The 7,379-nt window shown below is 36.3% G+C and overlaps 1 protein-coding gene across 1 annotated transcript in view; it reads right to left on the reverse strand.

Annotated features, from left to right (window-relative positions):
* Window positions 1-4,386, reverse strand: part of LOC113467724 — a 51,745-nt gene extending 47,359 nt beyond the window's left edge. The window contains exon 1 of the mRNA XM_026824071.1: window positions 3,569-4,386. The gene's annotated coding sequence lies outside the window, so the exon portion shown is untranslated. The remainder of the gene's footprint in view (window positions 1-3,568) is intronic.
* Between the last annotated feature and the right edge of the window lie 2,993 nt (window positions 4,387-7,379).

The following is a 7,379-nucleotide window of genomic DNA, read 5'->3' on the forward strand; positions in this document are numbered from 1 at the left end:
AAACAAAGGCAATTATAACCTTATTATGACCTCAGAAGAAGCTCAATTTATGCACAGAGCACTGCTTTTGAAAAGTTTAAATGGGTTTCATAGAAAATAGAATAAGCTTGTTGAATGGGACTGAAAATAGACAAATGTCCCTTTATATGGAATACCTAGACTTAGTAGATATTTAATGTTTTCTTTGAAATTGTGATATAAATATATACGTTCACCCCAAAAGGTTAAATAAAGAACAAAATTTTTGCTAAGTATTACCTAGGTACATATCTACCTACGAACCAAACAAAAATCGTTCTTATTTTTGAAGAATCTTCAGATATTTTCAATCAAGTTCAAGTTCAAGTTACAAATCCGGAGCTTTTGAAACCAACAGGAACAGTATATCCGTTACAAGAACTCATTACAAGTATCAGTTACAACATCCTCACAAAGAAACATCTTCCAACATAAATTAAACACACATTTGAAAGAAGAACAATGGTAATATTATGACAAGTGAAATAATTATATAGGAGAGCGAGAAACCCATATCATTTGGAACACTCCCTGTGCACCTTCGACCTCAAAGAGCTCGGACTTCGAAACTTTCAGCAGTCAGGGGCGTTCATAGCCTAAGGGGGCCCAGAGGAAGAATTCCAACAATGGGCCTCTAATTGCAACATTTCTTTGTTTGTTACAAACAAGAATACTAGGTACATTTAGATCTTCTTCATCTCCTCCTTCTTCTTCCTCGCCTTTTCCCGTGTTCAGACGGGGTCTGCGTTTTTCGTCAGCCCCTCAACCAGCCCTAGGATGATTACTTAGGGGTGGCATTTCGTTTTGGGTACAAAATTTTACGAGTGGATGCCCTTCGCACACAATTTTTGCTATTTCTTTAGCAAGGGAAATTTCAGGCTGGTATCCTCCCCGTTTAAAGTCCCCCCAGCCAGACAAGTACTCGTACATTTAGGGGGGGGGGAAATGCTAGCTCTGGAGTCTCTTGGCGTGCCAGGGCCCGAATCCTTAAGAACTGCCCTGTTCTCAGTTCAACATTTCATTGTTTCAACTCATGAGAGAGCTCTGAAATTAGAATAAGTTTTGGTTTCTTTCGTTGACATTTGATATTAATATTTGACACTGTTACTGGACTTACTCTGAGTAATATTATAACCCACTTGTAAAGAGCACCTTAATATGCACCAGACCATCTCTGAAGATATTTCTTGAAAAGTAGAACTTGAGAAAGAAAGTTGTGATGCAAAATTTAATTCAATAAGGATTTTGTCCAAGGTCGCGTTTTCTCCTGATATCACAGTTAAGGAATGGAAGTGATTCCTTCATTCCTTACTTGTTTGAGATCAATATTAAATAATAATAAATAGGTATCTAAAATAAAGGTTATTACGATGGTAGAAAATTTCCCAAATATCATCAGCCTGAGGAATTTTTAGATAAATTCCCTTTAAGGTATACATTTTGATGTTGACTTTAAGTTGGTCTATTTTTGATTATTTTCATGCAAAAAGCCCCTCGATTTTTGTTCATTTATTTTAACCAAAGGAATGGTTTCCCTAGAAAAAAAGATCACAGGCGAATAGGTTCCCTACCAAAAAGGCCAAAAGAATCAACTCCGAGAATCGACTGTCCATCTTGCCCCATAAAAGACTCCGTGACCAGACCACTGCAGAAATGTAGGCAGGTCTCATGAAGTAACCTCGATTGATTATGATTAAACTGTTTCTTATCGATCAACCACTTGTTCATTGAGTAATCTGCTCAGATCTCACATTACATAATGCTCAGGCAAACCCCCTGGTCTACAATGTTAAAGTGTTTGGTCTGAGAATGCTCGGAGAAGATTCGGGACTGATATCCGAGAACCTTGATAAAGAAGTAGCAAAGATTGAGTGCGAAAGGCATCGTAACTCGTAAAAAATTTTGTTGCCAAAACCAAATGTCAGCCCAAAGCAATCACCCTAGGGCTGATTAAGAGGCTGATGAAAAAAGCTGACCCCGTCTGAACACGGGAAAAGGTGAGGAATAAGAAGAACTAGAAAAAGTACCCAAAAAACGAGACTTTATGGGAACTACCGATGCCGGCAAAAAAGGGACTTGTAATTGTCCAGAGGTTACCAAACACTGGTGAATCAAAACAGTCGACCAGCGTCGATCGACGAGGTGAATCTATGTTGTCGAGGCAGTGTGGATGGTTCAATCATCGATCGACGGCCGGTCGACTATGTGTGGACACACCTTACCATTAGACTGTAGAACCGACCCTAACTTGAAGCAAGCATCAAGACGAGACAAGTCTTTGTTTCCCATGAAACATGCAACGCACCAGGAATAATTATGTGAATACTTGATGGAGTAATTGAGAGGTTCTGAAGCCAACCTGACTGACGGCCGAGACTACGAGTTTAAACCGAGTTAAACTCCTTGGATTAAGTAATCGAATTGGTTGTTTAATCGAATCAGTTTAAACTTTGGATTCAAATCTGGCCAGTCAAATTTTAATTCTTTTGACCATTTGGCAACAGGCCAGTGTCTAAGTAACGATGACGGCAGAAAGGGCTTCGATAGTCTTACGGATAAATCAACAAGTGCCGCACCCCAAGAAACCCTAGACCTAGACGGAAAATCTGGCAACATTAAAGCCCAAAATTCATTTTGCTACAGCAGCAGCCTTTAGAAAAGTGAACTTGACACATCCACTAATATTTTTCCCTGTGCAGGGATAGTGAGATGTGCACAGAGCACATCCACCAACACGTTGTTCTTTCAAATAGGATCTACTGAAATCATTAGGTACATATCTACTAATATTTTTTTTTTTTTTTTATCCCCCACTATCTAATAAAAATAGGTATCTAAAATAAATCGTCTGTAAGTATCCGTTCTACAACAATCCAAAGTTACAGGAAAAATTAAAACACACTACCTTATCAGTTTAAAGTTTAAATGAAAGGTAAGGTACGTAATTTCGTTGATTTTTACTTTTTTCCCTGTCAACTGTTTTATATCTTGAAGAATGTTCGGCCTAATTAGCGAATTCAAAGTAGGTACATACAAACTTTTTTTTTTTAACGAAGGTACTTTTCTTTATTTGTCAAATTAAACTCAAAATTTTGTCCCCTGAGAGATCTGATTAGAGTAATACTCGTATCTTCTAAAAAAAAAAAAAAAAAAAAAAAACAAAAAAAAACAAACAAACAAACAAGGAATACCTACCTACTTACTTACCAAGTAGGTATACAACCTAGGCATACAAACTCACGAAAGCTAACACCTTGAGTGTAGATCTATAAAAAAATAAGAGGTAAAACCTTGATTTTGAATAAATAGTCAATACATATCCCTTAAATTAGATAAAAATCAAATAATATGTATTGCCCTGCAAAATTATAGGTTTTATTTATTTGTTATTATTATTTTTTTAAAGGTATTTAGGTAGGTAGGTATTCATGATACGTAGGTACCTATTTAAGCAACGTTACAGATTCACAAAAATCCAAAAATACGGATAATCTTACAAATTGCAGGATTATTACCTGTGTAGGTACCAGACAAAAACAAATTTCCTCACCTTTTCAAATGAAGAAGCCTATAGAATCGAACACCAATCCGTGAACCCAGGGGCTTTCTCGGTTGACTAGTGGAAATGGTGGAACCACAAAATCCTTGGAATATTCCACGGGTAGAGTTGGGTATTAGGTATCCAATCCAAAAAGATAAATGTCCACTTTATTTCACTTAATTGGTAAATGTGCACTTTATTTCACTCAAGAGAACGTTATTTAATCAATTTCTACCAGGTTTTCTGTTTAAAAAGATTCACTATTAGATCAATTTTAGTATTTTTAGTCACTTTGAACGAAAGGTACCTACTTAAGGTAAAATTAGCAGTAGGTCCTTTACAAGAATTTCCGAACAACTTTTTTGCCAAGAAAAATTGAACTTTCTTTTTTTCTAGTTAAACAAATGCTGTTATTGGATTTTCGTTCAAACATTCAAAAGAAAAAAGGTAGAATGAATTTCACTTCATAATTCATAAGCAAATGTGTGTTTAGCAATAAATTACAAGGTTCTTGTCTTCCTGGTGTCTATTTTTACACATTTACATAAATAGGTATGTTTTAATTGTTTTATAGGTACTGAAAAGTGAGAGAGATCATTTATTTATAAAAATTATGTATATACTTATTTATTAATGTATTATAATGTGCGCTCAAGTAGGTTTGATGGTTTAAAATAGTTACCTACCTACACTCCCAATAATACAAACTTTTACCCTGGTAAGAGTAGGTAAAAAGTTCAGTTTTCGACTTCAGAATCTCCAGATAAGTACCTACCTAATATCTGGTATTTATTAATAATGGGACTTTTGATCCTAAGCTGAGAGTCTAAAACACTACTTATACCTACTTGAAAGTCCTAAAACAGTGACATACCTACCTAGTTATTCTTGCTATGGAATCTTGCCTAGAAGTATTCGAGAACTATTACCGCCCAAACTCAGTTCTGATAGCTATGCTACTGGCTAATCTTTCTTAATTAATGATTTTGATGCTTGACTCTGTCATAAACTTCAATTAGTTGAATCGCTAGTTATCAAAATCTGTTGGGAATTCAAAGAACGTTCCATGTTCCAGCTGTAATACTGTATGATAAGTTCATTTGCCTCTGTAGCACAGTGGTTAAACGAGAGGTGGTTCGAATCTCTACCAAGGCATAGGATTGTATCCTTGTTTGAGAGTTTGACCACATCGTTAAACAAAGAAAGTTACAAAGTGAATTCTTTTGTAATACGACGATTTTGTATTTGGTTTTAGTTTGTCTGTTTGTTCCAGGATAACTCTTCGACAGTTTGTCCTCTTTTGATGAAATTTGGTACACATCTTCAACACATCAAGGGCATTTACTGATTTGTGGCTCCGTCGAGCCATTTTCTGAGCGAGTACTAGAATAGTAGGTACCTACTAGAATTAATAGTGAATACTAGAATAGTACTAGAAATAACTAATCATGCACTGTTTTCCTCTTGTTTTGCTCTGTATAAAATTACCCATGCTACTTTGGCGAAGAGTGCAATCTAAGAGCCAGCCTAGTTAGCTTGGAGGGTAGCGCGTCTGTCTTGTAAGCGCTAGGTCACGGGTTCGATTCCCGCCCGTGGAGGATTTTATCCTGAACGTATAAGCTTCGTTCTCGGAACGCCTGGCTTTCTGCTATCCTGTCTTCCTTCTCTCTTTGCTTTCGGGACCTTAGCAGTTACAGTTCCCTCGATCAAACCTCTTTAAAAAACAAAATAATAATAATAAGTTCTTTATATGTATAATGATAATGTCCTCCTAGAATTCCCTCGGAAACCAAAGCCCCTCCGTAGCCTAGGTGTTAATTCTCTCTCTGCCATGATAGATACACACTAGAATGGAACTCTTCAACCGTAACATTCCCACTCAAACAGGAAAGTCTGTGTGTGAGCTTTGAATCCATCACTGGTTATCATATTTTGTGTACAACCTGACCTGACATATCAATCACTCAACCATACAGAAGCGAAAAGAGACAGTTTACAAGAAATTTTTGTCGAAAATTTGAAAGTTTGAATTGAATCCAGGTGTGATAACGAGTTTGTTTGATTTTCAATAATAAAGTTAGAAAGATAAGCTATAATGAGGACTCATCTGATGTCCTCATCAGCCCTGGTAATATCCACTCTACAGACCAAAGACGGTCAAAAAAATTGTTCGAAAAGTCGAAAACAAAGAGTTCGTTGAAGTCTTTGAAGTTATAAATAACTGAATAATCTTCCAATGTGACTCAAGACTCTACAATAGAAATGACCTATGGTCGAATATCTCGACTCTCAACACTAACATTTATTACATTTTGCTATAATTATTTCTAATAATAATGAGAAATTTCAAGAGGAAATAAAAACTGATTTAAGTGCTTCCATGCCTCCATGAACCTTCGTCCGTCTAGAAACGAAATATCGTATCAGAAAAAAAAAGTCGATTTTTGGGGACTTCAGGGAATTATAAAAAATAGAAAGTAAAAATCCATTCCGACAGGATTTTTACTTTATTAACCCGGTGGGATCTATCCCTCATCTCGGAAGGTGTTCATTCCCCCTCAGTCCGCAATAAAACACAATCGTTTGATTCGTTGGGCTATCACCCAACACAGGCAAACCAGACTCTGCATATACAAAATATAATGGTATTTTAGAAAGCAGTTTTTCTGATGTTTTATTTAAAAGTTTTGACAGTCAGTTGGACAACATTAATCAGAAAAGAACCATCCATAAGGGGAACTGCTTTATGGATAGTTCTTTTCTGGTTAATGCTGTCCAATTTCAGGATGATTAATTTCTTTGCCTTAAAAATCGACTGTTTCTACTAAGTTTCACTAGATTGACCCTATAAAGACAACATTGTCCGAACAGCTGTGTAGGTACAAATTACTACTTGTTTTGTAGAACATGACATTAGCAGGGGGTCTGGCAGTATAATTGACTAATCACACAAGTTTACTGCTTTATAACTGGGTTTAGCAATCGCAGAGCTGTATAATCTGTATTTATTTACATAATGCCCTTGCGGATAATTTAAATCATTGGTTAATCTGTCCCAACAGGAATAACAGGATCCAAAATTGGCGAACAGTAACCAATGATTATTTGAAAGAAAAGTTTTTGGGGGCCGGTAATGGGCAGCAGTGAGTGATTTGTGCACAGATGGTCATTTGTCCAAATACTTTCAGTGATCCACCGAGAACTGGTGTTTTATTTTTATTCTTTTTTCTTTATTGAGTGTTGAAGGATTCTGTGATTACCCTAAGGCTGATTGAGGGCTGACGAAAAACGCCGACGCCGTGTAAACACGGGAAAAGGCGAAGAAGTGTTTTAGGATTCTCAGAAAGAAGCTCTTTTATATACCTACCCTACCACATTTCTTAATTTAGTGCCCATTGAGCGTACTCTGCTGCTGGCTCAATTTTATTAAAAACTAAAGACGATTAGGTAGTTTCAATAATAGAAAGATAAATACAATAATAGAAAGTAATATCTAGTAAGGGTCTTCTCCTTTCTAATTAACGAGTACCTAGGTATTTTTTCGAGCCTAGGTACCTACCAAGTTAGGCTGAATACATCAGACCGGAGTGTATCAGCCTGTGGGTATTATTAAATTATAATATTGTACAACACCTGAGATTTGGAATGTGAAGGGGTTTTAAGATGAAAGAGAAAAGTTAGGTACCTATATGTTGGATAGATAAGTCTGTCTTATGTCTAGCTCTAGGTATTTAAGTTTACATACGTAGACCTACGTATACATACTATGATCCAAGATATCTAGGGATATTTCAGTCCAGCAGACAACTTCACTAGTCTG

This window comes from Diaphorina citri, unplaced genomic scaffold (genome assembly GCF_000475195.1).
Source record: "Diaphorina citri unplaced genomic scaffold, Diaci psyllid genome assembly version 1.1 scaffold536, whole genome shotgun sequence".
Classification (NCBI taxonomy): Eukaryota; Metazoa; Arthropoda; class Insecta; order Hemiptera; family Psyllidae; genus Diaphorina; species Diaphorina citri.